This window comes from Salmo trutta, chromosome 31, assembly GCF_901001165.1.
Source record: "Salmo trutta chromosome 31, fSalTru1.1, whole genome shotgun sequence".
Lineage (NCBI taxonomy): Eukaryota > Metazoa > Chordata > Actinopteri > Salmoniformes > Salmonidae > Salmo > Salmo trutta.
This window is the reverse complement of record NC_042987.1, coordinates 24,301,961-24,326,866: the sequence shown is the minus strand read 5'-3', so window position 1 is coordinate 24,326,866 and position 24,906 is coordinate 24,301,961. Positions and strand designations below refer to the sequence as shown.

The following is a 24,906-nucleotide window of genomic DNA, read 5'->3' as shown; positions in this document are numbered from 1 at the left end:
ATGGAGCTATCAGAAAATACAATATTGAATATTACAATGATATAGCACCATGCTCAAAAGCTAAAGTTATCTAACTGGCAGGGGTTGTGTTCAGTAGAAGTAGCTACTGTAGTCAAGCAGTTATAAAAGACTATGGTAATTGAGGAGCAGCATGGAGAAGGAAAGAGATGAGTAGGACATGATGAGGTCTGGAAATTCAACAGCAGTACCCAAACAGCAGCTCTCTCAAGTACAATCAAATAAAGGTTTTATTCAGTGTGGAAAATCAATACACTTGAATATGTTTTTACAAAGGGTCTCGTTGTCTCTTGGTGTAACCGGATTTAATGTATTCCAGCTGACTAAACTAATTAAGCAATATCTAGCTAACCCTCCACTCTAATGAAGAGCCAGGAGCGGTCAGACAGGGAAACATTGAGAATGCTGATGTGGTAGAGTAAGGTAAGGTAGGCTAACTGAGTCTGGCAATGTCCCAAATGGCACTCACATAGTGTGCTACTTTCGACCAGGCTCTGGTCAAACGTAGTGCACCATATAGGGAATAGGGTTCCATTTGGGCTGAAACCTAAGTCTGTCTGCCCACATATCTCATGCAGAGCCTTGTTATACACATCTTATTGATTTTGGCTGGCAATATTGACACGATGCTGTGGCCAAGGTAGGGGGACAGCTCAATAGCATCATGCTCTTTCATTGCTGGTGTAAATTGTCAATCCCGCTGTGTTATATACACTGAGGGTACAAAACATTAGGAACACCTTCCTTCTTTGAGTTGCACCCCCTTTTGCCCTCGGAATAGCCTCAATTCATTGGGGCATGGACTCTACAAGGTGTCAAAAGCGTTCCACAGGGATGCTGGCCCACGTTGACTCAAATGCTTCCCACAGTTAGTTGTGTCAAGTTGGCTGGCTGTCCTTTGGGTGGTGGAACATTCTTGATACACCCGGAAAACTCTTGAGCATGAAAACCCCAGCAGCATTGCAGTTCTTGACACAACTCAAACCGGTGCGCCTGGCGCCCACTACAGGATCCTGTTCAAAGGCACTTATTGTCTTGCCCATTCACCCTCTGAATGGGACACATACACAATCCATGTCTCAAGGCTTGAAACTTAACCTGTCTCCTCCCCTTCATCTACGATGATTGAAGTGGATTTAAGTAACATCAATAAGGGATCATAGCTTTCACCTGGATTCACCTGGTCAGTCTATGTCATGGAAAAAGCAGGTGTTCCTAATGTTTTGTACACTCAGTGTATATTTTGTATCTCGCATCAGAATGTGTTGATGTCCCTTCTGCCTTTCAGCACTCTCATCAGTCTCCCCATATGACCTCTAGCCACAGAACTTTAAAGAACAACATATTTTATGACTGAATCCCAAATTGCACCCTTCTCCCTATATAATGCACTACTGAAGGGTGCCATTTGGGATGTATCCGTAGACTACAGTACAAGAAGCTTCACCACAGCAAGAGGAGGGGTAGTATCCTTCATTGGTGGGGACATCATACAGGGTTAGGGCATGGACAAAGGATGCCATGGGACAGAAAATATTGACACATTTCATGCATGGTTGATACACATGCACAGAAAATGATATCACAACTTTGACCGGAACAGTCCTGCACTCATGGCTCATGCATACCTCATTGCTTCTCTCTCTATTTGAAAGGACTCAGGACTGACAGGGTGGAGTGCAATAAATGGTGGCATATTGCTTGAATACAATAATTCTGAATGGTGAAACAGTAAACAGCCGATATATGGAGTGCAGTCAGAATATTCTAAGAGATACATAAGCAAACGGGAGGCTGTATTTGGATAATAATACTTTGATAACAACATACTCCAAAGTGGGATATTGAAGAGATGATTGGAACTCAGCATCCTCACGACTGTCTGCTTCCATAAAAGATTAATGGGCGTAGATCGCAGCGAAGTGTTGAAGGATGGGGGCGAGATTACACATCAGGCATTTATCCTAAAATGGCTGTTATCTATGATCCATATTTAAAACTCATCCTGCTACACCTGCTTGGTCATACATTATTAACAACCGGTGTCTCGGTCCAATGAGCTGGTTCCTCTGCTTCTCTCTCACTCTGCTTCTCTCTCACTCTGTCTCTCTCTCTCTGCTCTCTTTCTCTCTCTCTCCATTTAATCCATTGGTAAATTAAGTTTCTAAATGGGAAATGTAATTACACCACGTTTTTTTGCATTTTGAATAATAAATTATGATAAGATTAGTGCCATTATATTTCTCCTTTTTATGAATTATGAAGGGTTCTATGATATTTTTTTCTGTGTCATTTTTTGCCCTGGGTTAATGTCTGAATAGCACTATGCCTCTGCAGGGCTATAACAAAGGCAGTGTGATGGATTTGTGTAACAAAATGCTTTAACCAAAGGAGCCTTCAGTAATCCTCAACTTTCTCTCATTTCCCCCTTACCCTCTACTACCCCATTTATTTTTCACAGAAATTCACACAGAACAATTTATTGTGATTAGGCATGTAAATAAAAATATAATTTCTATATTTATTTTCTCCTTTCTTTCTCTAAGTCAATTACATTTATATTGAATAGGCGGCAGTGGAGAGAGTGAGGTATGGAGGGAAGGAAAGCATAGTGATTATAATGTGAGATTACAGGCAGATTGGGCAGCCATTTTGTTGTAATTACAGAGGGAGAGAGGAGAAGTAAAGGGCCCTGATGCTCAGATGGCAGTATCCATTTCATTTAGGAACGGTCTCTGTTACCTCTCAATGCTCCTGTAAATATTATATAGACCAAGCAGACATTTTTATATCAAAACACAGCATTCAGTGAGATGGATTGTTGGCCCCATTGTACGATTCATGGCTGCATCTTTATCTCAGTTTTATGGGTTCATTTGAATGTATCGATCCTGTTGTGTTGTAATGCATGCAGTATTACTCATGATGCACTAAGGGGGTAATAGAATGAATAAAATCAATCCTCTAATCAATTCCCTTAATAAAAGATCATGCTGTTCTTTATGTTGTGCATGGGCCTACTGACAATAAAGGGGATAATGCAGGGGAACTGCAAAGCCAAAACAAATGGAAATTGTTAAATCCGATAAGAAATGTATCTAATTCCTATTGCATATTGAGACTGTCTATCTAGCAGACAAAACTAATCTGACTTTACTCATTCTAAAGAATCCTGGTCAATCCATTTAGAGAGGCTAAACCATAGAAATATAATCATTCTTGTTCTGTGGGCTGGACAAACCCATGGACATTTTTTAAGATGGGAAAACCTAATGCTCACACACACTATTTAAACCGAACATTTTATAGAAAAATATGTGTTCATCTTTTTTTCCCACAGATAAATGCAAATTAGTTTGAATTGTATTGTTTTGTAGCACTTTATATATTCTAAAACATACTGATTAAGACTTATGGAACCAAGTCTAGACTGCACACGTATATTATCTCTGAACAAGATGACAATGGCTCCACCTACTGATCTACCTACCAGCTTGTGCTTTTTTCCTCCCACAATACTTTTATTTTGAAAACGAGGCGATACGTTATACAGGTAGTAATCTTCCACTGGGTGAATGTTTATTTCCAAGTTCTTAAGCAAATTTCTAGCTGAATCTTCCATGTCTTTGGCCTCGCCTTTTCCTGTTGCACACAGGCCTTTGGATTTACATTGAGATTTATATTCTAACCTGGTTGTTTGCCGTAAATCGCACCATGACTGCCATACTCCCTCGTATCGATCAGTAGTTTTCCAGTTGTGTGAATTCTGGCATGCAACCCTGGTCCAATGACACTACAAGAAACCAATACATATTTAGTGGAAACGAGAAAATGTGATTTTCATTTTGTAAAATATACTACATTTGCTAGCCACGATTGCCCCTCTTAGATAGCATCGGCTCAGCTTTCTAGGTGATATTGTAGCAAAGAGGGTTCCGTTCTTTCTGGTTGGTCTAATGTAGCCCAATAATGGACTAAATGAGCCTACCGTTACTCCTTATAGTCCAATGACCTGAAATGTTCTGTTAAGAGGCGAATTGGCCCTGGCAGCCAAAACGGACAAATACTCCATCTAAACTAGCCGACTAAACTCAACTCCACCGTGTGCGACTTGTGTGGGCGCACTGGAGCTCCGAAGTCACATAAAATGAAGTTATCAAAAAATACTTATTTTAGCGCACAATTACACAGAACAACGTCATGTGTGATCGGCGGCTGTTCTTTTGAAATTAGTAGTTTTTGATAACTTCCTTTATTGTGAGGTTCAGTGCTCCCACACGAGTCACCGCTCAACTCCATCTTAAATCGCGGAGTTGGAGTTTAATCGGCTACATCTAAATGAATAGATTCTCAATTGCTGAACAATTCTACAAACATAGCTAAAGCGCTCTACTTTTATATCACCTCTAAATAATTTCACAAATGCAAAATATACACTTACTGTACGCTGTTATAACCGTTTTTTACACATTTGAATGCGACTGTATTTTTCAGTGACAACACGTTCTAACGTTACTTACATTTACACTCAGACTCAGATTGCTAATTGGCACAGGTAAGCCTGTCTTCCTCTTTTTTCACTAAACATGCCCTGTAACATGGAAACATGGCAGTGTGGGAATTCTAGCCCTTTAAAGGTGTGTAGTAATTTAACCTTTTGTTTTTAGAAAAGTATTTCTCGCTAGATTTCAGTTTCTTATGTTTCCAAAACTGTACTGCAAGCGATGCGTTTTAAAGTTCATAACGAGCGTCAGGGCTCTTAACAAAACACCCCCGACCAGAAGTTACTATCGTCAATAGACGTAGTTAGCGTCTATGAATGGGCTAGGTCAAATGCGGTAAGATTGTAGCCAGCTATTGTTTGTATGGATATTGAAATTGACCAAAAGTGTACTTGTTTTCAGACGAGTTTTGATGGACAGCAGGCTCTCCCGTGTCTCTGAGTACATCAGCAGTCTCAAACAAGCCTTGAGTCAGTTCAACACTACCATCCAGGAGATCATTGTCACCCATTGGCAGCACCACCATACAGGTGGATAGACATCAGCAGGGACATCACTGGAGGTGAGAGTGACACCAGAGGATAGGCTTCTCTGTCAGTTGGTCAGCTCCAGTTTGACGGCACTGAAGCTCTACAGAGACTAGGTCAGGTTCAGGACATAACCTATGGCTTGCTGAGACTGAGCCTCTGTGTCAGCAAGCGGAGTGCCCTGGACCAGAGCTAGAGGCCAATGTGCTTTTATTTTCGCATGCAGGTTCAAAGTCATTAAACTTCCTCGCTGTCCTCCAACTGACGAAAGAATAGTGCAAAGTAAGACGTACACTTACCTGAAGCATGGAGATAGAGGGGGCCACACTGAAGTGAGTTGATTGTCTAGTGTTACTATGTGCTAGTAGTATGTGCATGCATGTGCCCTTTTAAGTAATATATTGGCCAAAGCCAGTGTCATGTATGTCTGTGTATCTCTGTGGCTGTATGTATGTGCAGTGTCTCATCCACAGTCTGAGCATGGATGTCTATCGGTCTGTGCATGGTCCTGTTCTCCCCAGGACACACAGAGGTCCTCATGTTGGAGGAGGAGAAGGCCAACTTCTCAGGAGACTGTATTCTGGGGGAGGCAACTGCCGTGTTTGAAGATCTCTATGACTATGTGAAATCTCTGCAAACCCTGTTGGACTCACAGGCTGACCTAATATACCCAACTCTGAAACACTGAATGGTAGAATTGAATGAAAAGTGTTCAAAAAAGGCATGGATATCATCCATTACAAAAGACACATTACATTACATAAATTCTACTGTCAATCACACCTTCACATGGCTAGTTCACATTAGCTACAGAGCCTTCAGAAATTATTCACACCCCTTGACTTTTTCTACATTTTGTTGTTACATCCTGAATTTAAAAAGCATTACATTGAGATGTGTGTCACTGGCCTATACACAATACCCCATAATGTCAAGGTGGAATTATGTTTGTAGACATTTTTACAAATGTATTACAAATGAAAGCTGAAGTGTCTTGAGTCAATAAGTATTCAACCCCTTTGTTATGGCAAGAAATAAAAATTTGCTAAACAAGTCACATAAGTTGCATGGACTCACTGTGTGCATAATAGTGTTTAACATGATCTTTGAATAACTACCTCATCTCTGTACCCCACACATACAATTATCTGTAAGGTCCCTTAGTCGAGCAGTGAATTACAAACATATTCAACCACAAAGATCAGGGAGGTTTTCCAATGCCTCGCAAAGTAGGGCACCTATTGAGCATGGTGAAGTTATTAATTATACTTTGGGTGGTGTATCAACACACCCAGTCACGACAAAGATACAGGCGTCCTTCCTAACTCAGTTGCCGGAAAGGAAGGAAACCGCTCAGGGATTTCACAATGATGCAGGCCAATGGTGACTTTAAAACAGTTAATGGCTGTGATAGGAGAAAACTGAGGATGGATCAACAACATTGTAGTTACTCCACAATACTAACCTAAATGACAGAGTGAAAAGAAGGAAGCTTGTACAGAATAAAAATATTCAAAAACATGCATCCTGTTTGCAATAAGGCAAGAAAGTAAAACTGCAAAGAAATTGTCAAAGTTAACTTTATGTCCTGAATACAAAGCATTATGTTTGGGGCAAATCCAACACATCACTGAGTACCACTCTTCATGTTATCAAGCATGGGGGTGGCTGCATCATGTTATGGGTGTGCTTGTCATCGGCAAGGACTAGGGAGTTTTTTTAGGATAAAAAGAAACTGAATAAAACTAAGCACAGACAAAATCCTAGAGGAAAACCTGGTCAGTCTGCTTTCCAACAGACACTGGAAGACAATTCCCCCTTTCAGCAGGACAATAACCTAAAACACAAGGCCAAATATACACTGGAGTTGCCTACCAAGATGACATTGAATGGTCCTGAGTGGCCTAGTTACAGTTTTGACTTACACTGAACATAAATATAAATGGAACATGTAACAATTTCAAAGATTTTACTGAGTAACAGTTCATATAAGGAAATCAGTCAATTGAAATTAATTCATTAGGCCCTAATCTATGGATTTCACATGACTGGGAATACAGATATGCATCCATTGGTCACAGATACCGTTTAAAAAAGGTAGCGGTGGGGATCAGAAAACCAGTCAGTATCTGGTGTGACCACCATTTGCCTCATGCAGCGTGACACATCTTTGCATAGAGTTGATCAAGCTGTTGATTGTGGCCTGTGGAATGTTGTCCCACTCCTCTTCAATGGCTGTGCAAAGTTGCTGGACTTTGGCGGGAACTGGAACATGCTGTCGTACACGTCGATCCAGAGCATCCCAAACTTGCTCAATGGGTGACATATCTGGTGAGTATGCAGGCCATTGAAGAACTGGGCCTCTTTCAGCTTCCAGGAATTGAGTAAAGATCCTTGCGACATGGGGCTGTGCATTATGCTGAAACATGAGGTGATGGTGGCGGATGAATGGCATCAATAAAATGCAATTGTGTTTGTTGTCCCTAGCTTATGCCTACCCATACATAATCCCACCGCCACCATGGGGCACAATGTTGACATCAGCAAACCGCTCGCCCAATTGAGGCCATACACGCTGTCTGCCATCTGCCCGGTACTGTTGAAACTGGGATTCATCCGTGAAGGGCACACTTCTCCAGCGTGCCAGTGGCCATCAAAGTTAAGCATTTTCCCACTGAAGTTGGTTATGACACCAAACTGCGGTCAGGTCAAGACCCTGGTGAGGACGACGAGCACACAGATGAGCTTCCCTGAGACTGTTTCTGACAGTTTGTGCAGAAATTCTTCAGTTGTGCAAGCCCATCAACTATCCGGGTGTCTGGTCTCAGACCATCCCGTAGGTGAAGAAGCCAGATGTGGAGGTCCTGGGCTGGCGTGGTTACATGTTGTCTGTGGTTGTGAGGCCGGCTGGACGTACTGCCAAATTCTCTAAAACGACGTTGGAGGTGGGTTAGGTAGAGAAATTAACTTTAAATTCTCTGGTAACAGCTCTGATGGACATTTCCTGCAGTCAGCAAGCCAATTGCACACTACCTCAAAATCTATGGCATTGTGTTGTGTGACAAAGCTGCACATTTTAGAGTGGCCTTTTATTGTCCCCAGCATAAGGTGCACCTGTAAAAAGATCTTGCTGTTTAATCAGCTTCTTGATATGCCACATCGGGCAAGTGGATGTTTTTATCTTGGCCAAGGATAAATGCTCACTAACAGGGATGCAAACAAAATTGTCCACAAAATTTGAGAGAAATAAGCTTTTTGTGCGTATGGAACATTTCTGGGATCTTTTATTTCAGCTCATGAAACATGGGACCAACACTTTAGATGTTGCATTTATATTTTTGTTCAGTGTAAATTTGCTTGAAAGTCAATAGACTTGAAAATGGCTATCTAGCAATGATCAACAACCAACTTGACAGAGCTTGAAGAATTTGAAAAATAATGTACAAATATTTAACAATCCAGTTGTGCAAAGCTCAGAGACTTATCCAGAAAGACTCACAGCTGCAATCACTGCCAAAGGTGATTCTAACATGTATTGACTCAGGGGTGTGAATAAATCAAATCAAATTCAAATCAAATTTATTTATATAGCCCTTCTTACATCAGCTGATATCTCAAAGTGCTGTACAGAAACCCAGCCTAAAACCCCAAATAGCAAGCAATGCAGGTGTAGAAGCACGGTGGCTAGGAAAAACTCCCTAGAAAGGCCAAAACCTAGGAAGAAACCTAGAGAGGAACCAGGCTATGAGGGGTGGCCAGTCCTCTTCTGGCTGTGCCGGGTGGAGATTATAACAGCACATGGCCAAGATGTTCAAATGTTCATAAATGACCAGCATGGTCAAATAATAATAATCATAGTAGTTGTCGAGGGTGCAACAAGTCAGTAACACAAGAGTAAGTGTCAGTTGGCTTTTTCATAGCCGATCTTTGAAAGTATCTCTACCGCTCCTGCTGTCTCTAGAGAGTTGAAAACAGCAGGTCTGGGACAGGTAGCACGTCCGGTGAACAGGTCAGGGTTCCAGCAGGTCTGGGACAGCAGGTCTGGGACAGGTAGCATGTCCGGTGAACAGGTCAGGGTTCCATAGCCGCAGGCAGAACAGTTGGAACTGGAGCAGCAGCACGGCCAGGTGTACTGGGGACAGCAAGGAGTCATCAAGCCAGGTAGTCCTGAGGCATGGTCCTAGGGCTCAGGTCCTCCGAGAGAGAGAAAGAAAGAAAGAAAGAAAGAGAGAAAGAGAGAATTAGAGAGAGCATATTTAAATGCACACAGGACACCGGAAAGACAAGAGAAATACTCCAGATGTGACAGACTGACCCTAGCCCCCCGACACATAAACTACTGCAGCATAAATACTGGAGGCTGAGACAGGAGGGGTCAGGAGACACTGTGGCCCCATCCGAAGAAACCCCCGGACAGGGCCAAACAGGTAGGATATAACCCCACCCACTTTGCCAAAGCACAGCCCCCACACCACTGGAGGGATATCTCCAACCACCAACATACCATCCCGAGACAAGGCCGAGTATAGCCCACAAAGATCTCCGCCACGGCACAACCCAAGGGGGGGCGCCAACCCAGACAGGAAGACCACGTCAGTGACTCAATCCACTCAAGTGACGCACCCCTCCCAGGGACGGCATGGAAGAACACCAGTAAGCCAGTGACTCAGCCCCTGTAATAGGGGTAGAGGCAGAGAATCCCAAATGATACATTTCAGTCTTTACATTTCAATATATTATGCAAAACTGTCTAAAAACATGTTTTCGCTTTCTCATTATGGGGTATTGTGTGTAAACGGGTGAGAAAAAAATATATTTAATCCATTTTGAATCAGGCTGTAACACAACAAAATGTGGAATAAGTCAAGGGGTATGAATGCTTTCTGAAGGCACTTTATGTATAGAAATCAACACAAAAACGTATTTTACAAGAGTCATTAATTTCTTCCTTATCTAATATCTGCAAGGCATAGCCCTGTGGTCCAAGATGCAGCTTCTAAGATCCAGCATTACATCAGCCATAGAAACCTCAGAGAGCAACAGTTCCTCACTGTCCTCCAGGCAGCCGTAAGGGAACACATTGACTTCTATGGAACTGGTCAAAATCGTCTACAAGGTGTGGGAATTGTAACTTAAAGTTATGATCCTCTGTTGGTAACCGTAAGATTGATATACAGTATGTGTAGATGCTGAACCAAGAAGGTTAAGTAATTCAAAACATACTAAAACTGCTTTGCCTATTGAAATTAACATTTACAAATCTGTGGAATCTTGTGCTATACTCTACTGTGTATCTCACTTTGTAACATTTACTTCTCTGCAAAAGGAGACACCTGAACGTCTGCATAAAGCAACAAAGGTGTACCTTGTGCATCACCTTAAGAAATTTGAGAAGGATGGGAAGATAACTGTTGGTTTGTCTTTATTTCCGTCAATTAAATTGTCATCTTATGTTACACTATTTGATTAATGTACCGTAATACTATGTTCTAGATGTTTATAATTTTGTCTCCAATTTTCATTCAGCCAGTGATGAATCTTCTCACACAAGTAAATGGAAGAGTAGTTTGTGATCCACACTTTAATTCGACAAAGGACACTTGAGAACTTGGATTTCCCTGTGCAACGCACAAATGAGCTTGGTTTGGTGTGATGTGAAGAGTATTTTGCAAGAATATGAAGTTATTCTTCATATCAATTAAATTATTGTGTCTGTACTGTCTGAATACAGCCAAAGGAGAAAGTTGAAATGTGAAAGAAGAGTATAGCTGGCCCGGCACATCAATTTAGGGCGCTACCAATGTACTGGTGGCCACCTTTCATCCATTTTTAACATGCCGACTTTGGATATTTGAGGACATCATTTGACCTTCGGTATGTGCCTAGGGACAGCTGAACTCAAGATAAGCGCATATAAATTGAAACCCTGTGCAAAGAGTTCATTTCAACCAAGATCACACTGATTTTCCAATTGAAACACCAAGATCAAACTATATGAATCCATAATGTTAAATGTACAGATGCCTAATAAATTATAGTTTTTCAATATAGAACAAAACGCTAATGAACGTTCTAATTTCATCATTCATTGCCTTTTGCTGATTGTGCAATTTAAACCTTGTATGGGGGCCAATGATCAACGCTAATGCATGTGCTAACGTCACACTGAGAAATACTCACTAGGTGGCAGTGTATATCAAAGAAAGAATAAACGAACTGGAAAAGAGGAGTGAGAAAGAGTAGAATCAGAAACGGAAGTGGAAGCAAGAGACAACCCACTCGATGTTTTTTTCTGGTTCAATGAAAGTCAATTAACTAAGTAGACCAGACCTAGCTGCTATTGTATTGGTGCCTATGGGAGACCCTCCCCGTTAAATAGACCGGAACTGACCTTGGTAGAATGTCAGCCTATAATGGTATAGATTTTGCATTTAGCCCATAAGCAGGGAACCACTCAACAAGCAACAACATTAGGATATTACCAATTGCCTTCCATGGGTGGCTTTTGAATGTACTACTGAATTGTGATTTTGAAACTGTAATAGGCAACCAAAGCAATGATTGGCTGCCCTTTATTCCACCCTATGAAATGTATGGAACTAGATCCCCCAAATTCCTCAAACTAGATAAATATTATATTTACAGGATAGATCTACATGAGTCCCTCTTTCAAAATGTGCAAACCCTTTACCTTGCCCAAACAATCTCCATTTAATTGAAGCACATTATTTAACAACAATTTATTTTATCAACAGCAGGTTTGGCCAATTAGTAAGTGGCTGTGGCCACTATAAAGGCAGAAACGGGGGAAAGTAAGTAGCCTAATTGGTTCTATGGATATTTGAGGATGCAACATTGTATCTGTCCCCTTATAGTGTCTTTGAGAGCATGGGTAGCACCATTAAAGCCATCTCCATTTTGAAGTAGTACATTTTTGTCTTCTACTACTTCTATGAGTTTGTAAACAAACTGAAAGCGTACATACTACCACCTGAATTGTGTTGTTTGAACAGGTATAAAACCAAGGTTGTCGATTTACTGCCACCTGCATTTATGGAATGTTTGCTCGGGAATATCATTAATTGGCTGATCCCTCCTGATGATGTGGATGGAATTGGGATCGTTCCTTAACTCATGGGAAGTCCCGCCCAGTTGACTAGTTTAAAATTATGAAAGTCCTCAATGGCACTGCCCATGTTAACTGGCTTTTGGGCACTAGAGTCCTCTATCTAGCTCTATGGTATGGACAGAGACGATTTATGAGCAGTTCGAACATCTCTGCCTGAGACATTTTTAACATGCCATAGAGACAAAATTCATAATGTGAAGAGAGGCACTATCTTACTGTGTTTGTGCGGAGGCATGTTAAATGACTCCTACTTATATTAATGTGTGGTAGCTTGGGCTGCATGGCAAATACAAAGCCTAACATCACATACAAACCTGAAGAGTAAGCACACTTTTTTACTTATTAATTTGGGCCTAAAATAACGGGGTGTTTGTTGGTAGCCTACATTTGAAAGACTCCAAAATGTAATGTTTCATTATTTAAATTCAACCTTAAAGGGCGATATGACTAAAACACTTCTGAGTAAGCACAGCAGGGTCAACCTATTCGAGTTTTAAAAAAATACATTGTTAACAAACTTTAATCGGCCGCATTGATACCATGAGTATGTCTGCCTTTAAGCTGTTATGGCTGGCTGCAGTGTCATTATTCTGGCCTTCTGTTCTGTGAGCAGCCAAGTCTATTGTGGTAATGAGGGCTGGTGCGCTGCGCGTGTGGGGGAGGACTACGGGCATGATAAACAAGCACCCAGTCATCGCAAAGGAACATGGCGGCAGTGCTGTTACATTGCCGATTCACGAATGCGAAGGTCCTGACATAGCAGTTCACATTTATGGGACTTCAAGTTACGGTAAGTTATGGAGAGTAACTTACAATATATGCATTTTGTAGTGAAGTATGTTTTTGTGCAGATAGTTAATGTCTATGCTATAATCCATAATGCCAGTTTAGGTTTACCATTGGGAAGCTGCGTTGTTGCTTGTTATCTGAAGCGAGATATTTCTTTAGATGGTTCGAAGATTACTTCCACACTAGTTTTGTTTTGAAGCGTTGCTGAAGTTTAACTTTGTTTAGGCTACTAAGCAATGTAAATCACATTTGTTTTGGCTTGTGAGTCTATAGGCTACTACTGTGTTTGAGTTTCAGAGAGAAGTTGAAGGAGATTTCAATTTGCAAATTAATTTGAAGATTGAACAACGACGTCGATAGCGGATATAGTGGTAAACATTGCACGTAGTTCGAGGTTTTTTGCATAATGCAAAATAGCTTATTGAAACCAAAAGAACAGATGTGGTTGAAGAAACCAAACGTCACTGGCGTATGATTTCAAGTAGGAAATCCTCAGCAAGCACGGCACCACATTTTCGATTGGTAATCCGTCCTATCAACTATTTAACACTGTTAGAAACGTTTGCGATCTGAGAAGTGCAACATTATATATCAATCACATTGACACATTCAAAGGAATGATATCATTTTGACTTCAACTGTTCATCAACCTTTGAGTGACGTCATATGGCGAACGTGACGCAAGTCTTCCCACAGGAGTTATCTATAACTGTTAAAAAAGAATAATAATGTTCCAAAACACAAATATTTGGCAATTCGTTCCTACAACCTAAGTGTTGGTTTATCAGTGACTATCACCTAAACGGTTAAAACAAATATCTCAATCATAGTATTGTATTGCTTGCCTTGTTGTGGGAATCTCTGTGTTACTGTGTGATAATGAGTCATGATGAATCATCAGCTTTAAATTGCTAGTAAAGAATCTTAGGAGAATGGAATGGCTCCACAATCCAATACAGTTCACATTAACCAGGGCCAGTGGGCCACCAATAAATTGGCCTGCAGAAGGTTGACCATATGGCAGGTGCATGGTGTTATCCATAGTGAGATATTACCTAATAAGTCAAACTGCTATTAGAGTAGAAATATAAAGATTGGACAAAAGGCTTGATCTATTGGTAGAGAATCTCTTAATATTGGACTAGTGGCCCTTTAAAGACTTTATTCTCTGCTGCTGTATTACACACCAGTGAACTTTGAAAGGTATTGCATCACACAGCCACTTTCCTTGTTCTGTCATTGTCCATCTTTTCATTATTAAATGCACCAATCTTACATGAAAAACTGAACTTTGTTGACAGAAATGGGCAACTTTATATTTGTTTAGTAATGGAACATAGTATTTTCGATCTTATTTTGCTTATCGTTTTAGAGCCTTTTAGCCTGTTCATTTGCCATTATTTAGTAAGCTATGCAGGAGACTTGGCATGTGCTTCAAACATGCAGTACACAGCGAGTGATTTTTGAAGGGATGCCGTTTCATTGCATAGCTCGATGACTGTACTTAACATTTAAAGTGGAACTGACAGTGTTTTAGCATTTTACATTTTAGGCATTTAAAATACAGTTATCCAGAGAAACATATGGGAGCAATTGGGGTTAAGTGCCTAGCTCAAGGGTACACTGGCAGATTTTTCACCCAGTTGGCTCATGGATTCAAACCAGCAACCTTTTGGTTACTGGCCCAACGCTCTTGGCATGAAATCTTATTCAAATCTGTTCATATTCACCCCCAGGAAGAATATGATGCCTTTTTTGGGGAATGACGTAGAGGAAGACTTTTGTGAAAAATTCTAAAGCAATATAGAGTGGGAAAGCGGCCGTGCATTTGGACAATTTAATAGACAATTCAGTAAATAACACCTAATAAAAGTGTCAGTCTTGTCAAGGACCGGACTCTACACAGACCGGTTTGCCATAGCCAATCGGAGCTACAGTAAGCCTATATGCAAATAAGCAATTTTCCACATGGGCCTGCCATCATTCACTTTGAACTTTGACTGTGTTTACAGGCAGTAGCAACAGCGACATTTTAGATCATTAGAAAAGCATTCGCCAAAAGCCACAAAATACCAGGACGAAATGAGCTAAAATCTAATGAGGGAACAGTAGATAAACCCTCTCAAACTTTCAGCTTGTAGTTGGCAGTCAAAATTGAACTGATAAACGATGGGGAATAGTAGGCTGCTCGTCCTTCTGCAGCTTGCCTGCCAGTGCATGCTTGTCCCAACCCACGTTTTGACAACTGAATGGGAACTTGCCTGCCTGCCCACCCATTTTGATCGATACCAAATATATTTGATTGACAACTAAGAGATGATTGTTCAAGTTCAGCATAGCTAGCTAGCAAAGTGATTCACATTTCTTGCTAGCTAACCAAATGACACCTGCATCTCTAGCTGTAGCCACTGAAAAAACAATATGGAGGGGAAATTATATGACATCCTCCAAACAGCTAGTTAGTTAGCTAGTTAACATTAGGCGCCATGTTTTTAGTTTGCTAAATAACTACATAAATAGACAAGCTACCCTATTACCCACGTTATGACTGACTTGTGATCATTGCCCTTGCTAGTTTGATTGTATTGACAATATTGAGTAATTGAAACTGAATCAGTGCATCCTGAATGGCAGGAGGCAGCAAACATTGTACCAGACCAGCTGTGACTTACAACCTGATATTTGTTGGACTACCAAGAAAGTTCATTCACCAATACCTATCTTAATCATGCATTGATTCTATTCTGACAACAATGCCTTACTCTCCATCATGGTATTTTGAGTCAAATAGAATCTATTTTTAAAACATCAAGTTGGTTATCTAGCATAAACTGGGAATTTTACGTTTTTCACTGATATTATGATTGTCTGTTTGTTTCATATCTGCAAAACATGAATTTGACAGATTTCCCAAAGGGTGGTCCTTAGTGGCTTGAAATCTGCCAGCTATGTGAGTGACAGAATAATGCCTGGACCAATGGCAGAGGAGTGGGAGGGAGCTTGGGACTGGGCAGTTTTCTCTAGCAGGTTTCTGCAGGCTAAACAGGAATTTAGGGCTTGCAAAGTTATCGTGTAAACGACTGAAATAAAATTACCGTCATAACCGTTTTTATTATTATTTTTGTGTGGAATGAACAGCTGACTGAAGACAGGCCAGGCATTCTTGCAGTTTACTCTATTTTCTGTGGTAACATGAACTCTTTACAGCTGTGATGAAACTGTGTTGATCCTTGCTGAAAAAAGCTAGGTGTTTTAGGAAAGGAGTCTGGTTGCCTAGGCTATGCCCCCTTTACTTCAGCATCAGAACATGCAGTCGGTCAGGAGAGGAGAAAATGTGTGCCTTTTATTTTTTAATGAAAACAAAATACTATTCAAACGATTATAACAGTGACTGCGATCATTTGGCTGACCAATGACCATTATTGAAAATTCCATGATGTCACAGCCCTGCCTGAACTTAAATCCCATCTTAGAGGGGGTCTGCTGAAATCACAGCAACGTCAGTTATTCCTTTTGCATTGAGTTTATTTACTCATTTCAAAGTAATCAGAACTCTGATATTTGAAGCGCTGCATCAGTAAATTGAGTGCTCTAACCTACATCTCACCTTGTGCTTTCCTCCACTGGCCATTGAAATTCCAGGGGAATCCTCTGCTTCTCTCAGTAATTGTATATCCGTTCTTATGTGACCTAGTTATGAGAGGCTGTGTACTACTACAGTATGATTATTAATTTATCCAGAGCCCTTGAATGTTCATTCCATTCTGCATTCATGTTACTATTGGAATTCTCTCTTTTGGACATACATTTTACTTTAGCGTGCCCACTTCCTGTCACAGTTGTTCAGTTGATCTATTCATATGGATTCATTTCATTACCATTTTTTATTTTTGTATACAATGCAGACCAGGTTATGATACATCATTGTTTTATATGTTGTCCACCATACTGTGGGACAGAATGGCTCTGTAGGGTGACTACAATTCTGAATGATTGGACCTAGCTTGGTACTGGAGAATTAGTCACATGACAGTTTTCTTCCAAATGCATGCAGGCCAGTGCTGCTTACAAGGGCACATCCCATGAGAGAGTGTGTGCATATGGAGCTGCCACCCCCTGGCAGTCATCTCCTCGAATACCTCAATGACGGTTCATGCATGGACTGTCACCTTACAGTAAGCGGTCCATTCCTTTCTAGCATTCAGCAATGCAGGAAAATGGCAATTGCTGTCATGAAATGGTGGATGTAACATACTGGACTGAGGAGGAGACTGGTTCAAATGGTGTATCTCTCTCTCTCTGTGTGTGTGTGTGTGTGTGTGTGTGTGAACCCCTCCGTGGACAGTCCACACACACACACAGTCGAATAAGTGTACTTAGGCTGCATTTACACAGGCAGCCCCATTCTGATATTTTGCCAAATTGTTGGCAAAAGAGCTGATTTGATTGGTCAAAAGACACAATTAGTCAAAAAAATATCAGAATTGGGCTGCCTGTGTAAACGCAGCGATAGTGTACACATAGTCACAACCCACCATGGTAAACTGTTTCTAGGCCACCCAGCAAACAAGAGGGAATGCAGCAGAATGAACCAGTGGCCAGGGAGCCAAGTCCAGGGTTGCATAACAAGTGCTAATTTGGTTTGAGCTGTGGCCATAATTCTGCAGCTATGTGACAGGGCCCTGGTGGTAAAGTCTCCCCTGTGCTACACCCTGCGTGAAGCACTGTGGACTAACATGACTAGCAGCCAAGCCTGCATGCTTGGATCCAACCTCTGTTTTGTTTAGAATGTTATTTTCTTCTTCGGGAATCCCACATTGCTGTGAGAAGGGTCAGCAGCATTTTCATGTAGGTGCTCACATGTTAACTCCACCAGTGGTTAGCACAAGTACTGTTCTGCAGTATTTGCTTGCATGTGTAGAGAAACCTGGAGGCAGTGGTTGCATGAATCAGCCTGGAATAATATTAGGTAGTATGGATGTGAAAAGCCTACCAATAAACTTTAAAGCCTTGTTCACACTGCAGGCCTTAATGCTCAAATCAGCTTTGTTTTTCAATTCTGTTTTGGAATATTGACTGTCCAAACACCAAGTGAGCAAACTGGATTTGTGTGTGTTCAGACAGCAGTTATTTGCTGACATGGCTACAATAGTTATCATAGTAACGATGGGTGTGTGTGCAGTGGTGTAGGCTGATTTTGGTAGTGGTTCTCGTGCTTCTGATCACTCAGAAGTTATGTAGCAAGCTAAAGTGACAACAATGCCTGTCATGGATGTTTCCCAGTTGCTTTGAATGTTCAAAATCATTGTGTAAGAACTTATTTAAAAAAATTAATTAAAAAAATTAAGTCTCAAAGGATAAGATGATCCAACTTTCAAAACTAGTCCTTTTTGGCTAGCCACAGCACTGAACTAGCTGTTTAGCTTTCTAGCACATTCACTCATTTGTTTATAAACAATTAACAAGCTAGTTAGCTACCACGTGTTCTTGGCAAACTGTCAACAGAATAGCTAGCAAGCAACAAGAAATGCCAAATAGCAGTCTAAAAACCACTTGAGGGAAAATAAATCAAATTTGACCGTCCAGAGACAAGTCGCATGGCCAAGGTGGTTTGAAATGTGGCTTGAAATATCAGATTCCATATGCTTTTTGGCTGTTTAGACTGCAGGAAAAATAACAGATTTGAGTTGGACATGCAAAAAAAAAAAGGATTTGAGTGACTTCAAACTACCATTGTGAACAAGGCTTAATTGTGCCATGTTATGAAAATAAGTTGTGTGGTTATGGTGGTTTTAAGTTAGGATCAATGTAAAATCGGCAGGTATTACAATGTGATCATGATATCGACCATTTAACATCCTAACTGTCATCACTGCTGACATCAGAAGGCAAGAAGTATTTGTTGCAATACCATAATGACTAAAGGCTACTAAGGCTAGATACATTTACATTTAAGTCATTTAGCAGACGCTCTTATCCAGAGCGACTTAGATGCTTACCATCTGGTTGCTTGGTAACACATGAATCATACACACTTCCAGGCTATGTGTTAAATGGTTTAAGGATGACTACCATCGCTTGTGCTTCTGTGGTTTACTATGTTGGTGTACAGATCTGAAACTAGACACCTAGAAAACACTATGGAGAAAACAATATTTACTTTCTACAGATCTAAGATCAGCTGTACTTCATACCATGTAATGGCTAAGGCTTGGATTGGTTGAGAAAAATCTGATTTTTAGATCTGTGCAGGCAGGGGGCAAAGTCTACCATGAGCCAGTTGGACAAATGAAAATTCATGACAGCATTCCGTGTTGATTGAGTAATGACTTGTAAGCACTCGGCCCAGGATCTCCAAGATCTGCTTGGGTATCTACTGTAGCTTCAAGCCATCAACCAGGAGCGAAATTCCATCTGAGTGAGGTGCCATTTTATCCTGATGTGTGTTGTGTTCAGATCACATGCCTGGATCAAATGAATTGATCTGGGTGAGCCAGCATTGCTCTTCGAGCTGCCCTGTCATTGGCTCATTCCGGGGGGAATGAGCCAATGCAAAGCTGTCATCAAGGCAAAGGGTGGCTACTTTGAAGAATCTCATATATATATATATATATATATTTTGATTTGGTTTCTACATGATTCCATGTGTTATTTCATAGTTTTGATGTCTTCACTATTCTACAATGTAGGAAATTAGTAAAAAATAAAGAAAAAACCCTGGAATGAATAGGTGTCCAAACTTTTGACTGGTACTGTACATCCTAAGCATAACTCATTGTTCTGTTCTGAATTCCTTTAACTGATTGACTATCAACAGAAAGCTGATGTTCTCTGGCCATGCTCCCCCACCCATCCCCTCTCTCTCTCCGGGGCCCTGTGGTTGGTGGAGATCATGTTACAGCAGGAGGAAAGCACTGCTGCTCTCAACACACAGCATTACATGATAGTCCTGACTGACTGGGGAGATTTAACCTGTCCCTGTTCAGTGCTGGACTGTGTCTGCCACTGCTTTGTGTGCGCACACAGCACCTGTTCTCATTTGAAGACTATTTGACTTGCTTTTGTCCTGCATATTTTTGAACATCATTTAACAGGAGATGTGATGGATGTAGGCCTACATCAATATGCAATGAAAGAAGAAACGCTGAAATGGAACCAGTGTGTGCTAGGCCCTGCTCCTCCCTCTGAATGGGATGGTGTGTTAGGATCAGCTGTCGGCCCCACTCCCCACACCTCCCTTTGGTCTTTCTGGGACCAGGTGCATCTTTAAGTGCTCTGTGGTTTGAGGCTGCAGCCTGCTGAGAGTCTGTCATACAGCGTCTGTCATACAGTACAAATCAGACGAACACCACCGGGGAAGCTCTAGCAGATGTATATAGTTGACCAGTCACCAAGAAATGTTTCCCCTTTCTACTCTTTCTCTTACTGCAGTGCTTTCTGACTTGTTGCTCTCAATTTCATGTCATGTTGCTCACACATTGAAGTGAGGTAATCATGGTGAGGTAATCATATTGTGTCATTTCTGCTTTGGAACCGTCCTGTTTACTATAAGAAACGTAAGCCTTGTCTGAGCCATAAGGCAGGAGCCTGTCTCGTGTTTCTGAGGGCGTGAGGCAGTTTGATGTACAAGTACAACCCCTGTACAGGACGCTAGCCAACGGTGTATAATATAGTGTATACTATATTTGTATCTATCAACAATCTACATTTACTGGCAATTACTGACATACACAACTCTATGACAACAACAATAAGCTGTTTGTTGGTTCTATAGAACTGCTGTAAACCAAATATTGATGTTATGTAATGATCTGCAAAGTGAAAGTAAAGAGAAGCGACAGGCCTCTGCAGGTTAACTGGCTAGTGAAACAAAAGCCAGCTGCCTGCTGTGTTTAAAACACACACACTTCTTTTGTCTTTTGCCAGCCCATTGTTGCCGCTGCTTTGTCTCATGTGACAAGAGCAGGCCATTATCTTGGTGAAAAGGAAACCACTTTTCGGGGCCGGGCATCATAAACTATTGGAATTTTCGAGTGCTCTCTGCTCTCTCTAGCTGCTGGATTTCCGGAGGCGGGGCCAGGGAAGAGTGGGGGAGGGGATTGGAGATCATCGACTGCGGCTCTGAGGGGATTTGTGCTGTAGTTTGTCAGCTGTCATTAGGAGCAGATGACACAGGAGGTAATCTGCTGTTTGTGCATGTCCTTGCTCCAGCATGTGCCTCTGTCTACATCGCTGCGTAGCGTGTACAGCGCTGTGACTGCCTGTCTGCCTGGGCTCAACGCTAACCAGGCTATATGGGAGGGCTTCTCCTGTTTTTGCTGTGAAACTGAATCTACAGTAGCCATGGGTCAGACACTGTTGATTTATGGACCCATGTTTGGTCAAAGGGGTAAGTAATCAAGGAATGTAATAAATGGCTATTGTTTCCCAATGGAGATTACATTAAGTGTTTGTTTAGAATTGTTTGTTTCTTGGTATAGAATTGTTGCTGTTTTTAGGCGAGTGTTTGTGTGTGTCATTTTTATCTATGTTGTGTCTTTTGAAATACACAACAAACTTCCTACGGTATCATGAGAGGAATTTAGATGTCCACAGAACATTCCATTAGCTCTTTGTTGTGTGCTGTCAGCAGTCCTACTGATGCCACCGGAGATGAACAGGACAAGCCCCTCTGTACACATCCCCATAAGGGCCACCAGTCTGGTGAGGGGGCTGGGATTCTAAATTAACTTTGTATATAGAGCTGTGAATGTGTGGCCAAATAAATGTGTACAGTTAACTGACAGTAAGGAATTTAGGCTTCTGGATCCTGTCATCAGACACGAGGGCTCAGAAGTGCATTTCATTGGGCTTTGGTCAAAAGTGGTGTACTACATAGTATTTTTTTTTTGACCAAGTCGTATAGTAGGCCCCTATCTGTCGGTCATGGAGCATCTCTTCAGTAGAGGGCTGAGGAAGGTGAACCTGGCTCTTTAACACACCTCTCGCCCTGCCTGCTTCTTGCCTGGCATAGCAAAGCATGGGCCAGGTGTCAGCAACAGGTGGGCCGCAGGCCAAAACTAGTTCGCCACAGTGTAAATGTGTTAAATGGTATTGATCTGGTTCCATGATCAATACATTATAACATTGGATGCATCCCAAATGGCTCCCTATGTAGTGCACTACCTTTTGACCAGAGCCCAATAGGCCTATATAAGGAATAGGGTGCCATTTCTGACACAGACCTTGTCAAGCCCACACGGGCTGTAATGTAAGGTCAGCCTGTTATTTCCATGTTGCCTTCCATCGGTCCATTGAGCATAATCTAAACTCTAAACCAATTTTGTGTGTACAGTCAGTGTACAGAAATATTTCTTAGAGGATAATTTGGACTAATTCTAAATAAATTACATTGACTGTTCGCTTCATTCAAATAGCAATTGTGGATGTATTAATGGGACAGAAGTGGGTCATTGACGATAAGCACACTTGGACTACACTTCACAGCGCGCACACACAGTCAGTCGTTTGGTGCACATTCCAGCGCACAAGTGTCACAAGCCATCAGTAAATTAGGAAAACACAATAAAAGACTGTTAAAAATGCCTATCCTGATTTACCAATGGTAGCAGCCAGGGCTGAGCAGATAACATCTGGTTGGTCCTATGCTTTCTGTCTATTAGGAGTGACTCATTTCTTCCAGATACATCCAGTCTTCTGGATATTCAATGATATCACCATTAATTCACAAGAGAATGGTTTGCTAATTCCACTACGGGGTGTGAGTCATAGGATGTGTCCCAAATGGCACTCTATTCCCCATTTTTAATTCCCTATATTGTGCATATGAGCCCTGGTCATAAGTAGTACACCACAACAGGAATAGGGTACTGTTTGGGACGTACCATAGCTGTACACTGAAGACTGAGCAGGAACGCCAGCCTCTTGGACCAGGGTTGATAGCCATTAAAGTGCCTTTTTTATTTAGGTCTGACTTTTGTCTCAGCTGGCATTGCTAAGTGTGTACCCTTACTATAGGGGAGAAGGGCTAGGGGACATAGGCAGGGGAGGTTATCTCAAATGGCACCCTATTACCTATACATGTGCTCTACTTTTGACCAGGGACCATACAGCTCTGGTCAAAAGTAGTGCACTGAATAGGGTGCCATTTGGGATATACCCAGGTATAGTATGAGTGGGCCAGGGGATGTCGGCAGGCCAGGGCTGAGCCCTGATTCAATTTGACCTGAGGGATCAGCCTGGTAATGGCTGGCTCCAGCTCTCATCCGACGTCTCGTTGAATTGGTTATTTTAGTCTGCTGCCTCCCTGGTCGCACCAGTATCAGATCAATGTGCAGGGGTACAAGGTATTTATTTATTTCACCTTTATTCAACCAGGTAGGCCAGTTGAGAACAAGTTCTCATTCACAACTGCAACCTGGCCAAGATAAAGCAAAACAGTGTGACACAGACAACAACACAGAGTTACACATGGAATAAACAAACGTACAGTCAATAACACAATAGAAAAATATATGTACATAAAGGCAGGGTAAAGTGGCTAGGCATCAGGATGGATAATAAGAGTAAGAATAAAGAACAGAGCAGCAGCGAGTTGAGTTTGTTCCTTTTTGTAATTTACAGTTTAGGAATTGACTCTCGTGACCAATGGGGAAAACCGCAGTATTTAATTTGGTTTTGTTTATTAGGATCTTTTAGCCCACCAAGGGCTAGTTTTCAAGAGTAATTGAAAAAGTAAGAAAATTGTCATTGTTTTAGTCTACCCAATGTGGGGGTGTTGGGCTGTGTGTGTTAGTCTATTTTGGTCCATATGTCTTTTGTCTCCCAGACAGCGAAGAGGTTACAGGATAAACAACAGCTGCAAACAGAGATTGCGCACAAACATACGTAGCTACAGAAACATGAAGGCTCCTAATCTACATGTACACCACAGATTTAATACCCAGTGTATATGTCTGATGGGAGGGCTTCAGCCATGTTACCGTGAGGTTTTATACAGGCTTAGACATCCTCCAACAGTCGAACTGACTGATATCTCACTGAGGGTCCACGTCATGTCAGTCTGCATGCGTGGTATCTCAACATCCTCAATAAGGCTATTCTGAACTGCGTTACGCAGGAAAGCAATCAGGCCTATGTGATCAGAAATATTTTGATATACACTGCTCAAAAAAATAAAGGGAACACTTAAACAACACAATGTAACTTCAAGTCAATCACACTTCTGTGAAATCAAACTGTCCACTTAGGAAGCAACACTGATTGACAATAAATTTCACATGCTGTTGTGCAAATGGAATAGACAACAGGTGGAAATTATAGGCAATTAGCAAGACACCCCCAATAAAGGAGTGGTTCTGCAGGTGGGGACCACAGACCACTTCTCAGTTCCTATGCTTCCTGGTTGATGTTTTAGTCACTTTTGAATGCTGGCGGTGCTTTCACTCTAGTGGTAGCATGAGACGGAGTCTACAACCCACACAAGTGGCTCAGGTAGTGCAGCTTATCCAGGATGGCACATCAATGTGAGCTGTGGCAAGAAGGTTTGCTGTGTCTGTCAGCGCAGTGTCCAGAGCATGGAGGCGCTACCAGGAGACAGGCCAGTACATCAGGAGACGTGGAGGAGGCCGTAGAAGGGCAACAACCCAGCAGCAGGACCGCTACCTCCGCCTTTGTGCAAGGAGGAGCAGGAGAAGCACTGCCAGAGCCCTGCAAAATGACCTCCAGCAGACCACAAATGTGCATGTGTCTGCTCAAACGGTCAGAAACAGACTCCATGAGGGTGGTATGAGGGCCCGACGTCCACAGGTGGGGGTTGTGCTTACAGCCCAACACCGTGCAGGACGTTTGGCATTTGCCAGAGAACACCAAGATTGGCAAATTCGCCACTGGCGCCCTGTGCTCTTCACAGATGAAAGAAGGTTCACACTGAGCACGTGAC

The 24,906-nt window shown here is 41.8% G+C and overlaps 1 protein-coding gene, 1 long non-coding RNA gene and 1 pseudogene across 8 annotated transcripts in view; all 3 read left to right on the top strand.

The window, feature by feature from the left end:
• The first annotated feature begins 4,233 nt into the window (after window positions 1-4,233).
• Window positions 4,234-5,448, top strand: LOC115169255 (uncharacterized). The gene is made up of 3 exons (XR_003870828.1): window positions 4,234-4,573; window positions 4,923-5,082; window positions 5,274-5,448. It is a non-coding gene; the product is annotated as an uncharacterized LOC115169255 (long non-coding RNA).
• A 33-nt stretch (window positions 5,449-5,481) lies between these two features.
• Window positions 5,482-21,090, top strand: LOC115169191 (endoribonuclease LACTB2-like; annotated as a pseudogene).
• The window catches only part of LOC115169808 (nuclear receptor coactivator 2), a 66,940-nt gene continuing 54,856 nt past the window's right edge, over window positions 12,823-24,906 (top strand). For 4 of the 7 annotated variants that reach the window (XM_029725779.1, XM_029725775.1, XM_029725778.1 and 1 more), the window contains exon 1: window positions 12,823-12,966. The gene's annotated coding sequence lies outside the window, so the exon portion shown is untranslated. Of the gene's footprint in view, window positions 12,967-21,098; window positions 21,355-24,906 lie in introns of those variants that run through there. The other 3 variants (XM_029725776.1, XM_029725777.1, XM_029725774.1) reach the window with 2 other exon arrangements.